This window comes from Propithecus coquereli, unplaced genomic scaffold, assembly GCF_000956105.1.
Source record: "Propithecus coquereli isolate 6110/MARCELLA unplaced genomic scaffold, Pcoq_1.0 Scaffold450, whole genome shotgun sequence".
Taxonomy (NCBI): Eukaryota; Metazoa; Chordata; class Mammalia; order Primates; family Indriidae; genus Propithecus; species Propithecus coquereli.
The window spans coordinates 652,559-653,996 of NW_012150286.1; positions in this window are offsets into that span (position 1 = coordinate 652,559).

Here is a 1,438-nt window from a genome sequence, read left to right on the forward strand (position 1 = left end):
AAATGCAGTTGCCAGGTCTTGACATTCTGGATGAAAGTAGCACCTTTTATGGCAGTGCTAATGTGACTAATAAAAGCAAGAACCTGAGTTCACTTAGCTGAGGAATATTCCATAGTAGTATGAGAGAGAAAAAGAAATCCCATTATACTCCTGGAGTTCTGAACATGTTATGACACAAAATAATCACATTTCTTGAGACAAAGTCACTTCAGTTTTATTCATTACCTATAAAACCAAAGTCTATTGCTTTTTACCATTTCTTCATACAGATAACTTAAAGAGTTGACTTTGAAATTACAGGAATATGAGAATTATAAGCATAAAAATGCAGCTTTTCAAAATTTTTTTTTAAATTGAGGGCTTTTATTGATACCAGTTTTTTAAATATTACTCCATTGGACAGTAGAAAATCATGAGTACTAACGCAGGATTTGGAATCATGTTTTTGTTCAGAAATATAAAAAGATTATTTGAGTTAATTAAAAAACAAACAATAATGTATTATCTTTCAGCATAAGACACAGAGGGCTTAAATTAAATTTTCTTGGACCAATATCTCTTTCTCTTGTGTTTTCCAAATTAAGCACTGTTAAAGCCCATTCACTCATTGAACAAACATTTATTGACCAATTAAAGGTACTTGGTACTGGGAATACAATAGTGAACAAACACAGACTCTTTACTTTTTTCATCCAGTGCCAAACACTCATATTGAATAAATCACTAAAATAATATGTTTGCAAACAGAATTAATGGTAGGATATAACCAGGTAATGTAAAACTGTAAAACAGTGGAACAAGGAACATGTCTTAGATTTACCCTGAGAAATCACTCCTATCCTGAAATAGAAAATAATGTATAGATGTTTCTTAAGCGAATGGGGTGAGGGACAAAAAAGAGCAAGAATGGTACATGCAAAATGGAAAGCTATTGAAATTGTGTTTGTTTTTTTTAATAGTAAGGGTTTGACATGGTAAATACGAATTTTGAAAACATCATTTTTTCTATAGTATAGAGAAGTATGGGGAAGCTGGTTAAGAGGGGACTCATCATTTTTCTGTCCTTTATGAGTTTGTTTATTTATATCATCTGCATTCCTTTTCTCCTAGAAAATTTTCTTTCAGACTTTCAGCGCTTGAAATGCAACACTGAAATAATACTTATGTTTGCATGTTCTTTTTATGGTAGGTACGAGGAGAGTGTAAAGGAATGTATTATCTTGCTGCCAGACACAAGTGTGGAAAGACATATCTGGGCAGATTTTTCTGGACTTTATCATTGTTGTTGATCCTAAGTTGCCTATAGTTCCCAAGCCTATAGAAAGTATATAAGGTTACCAAATACCTAAGAGTAAAATTACATCAGCGGTAAAAGTTAAGATCAATTTACCAGACTTCAAGCTATCCTACAATGTTATAGTAACGAAAGCAGCATGGT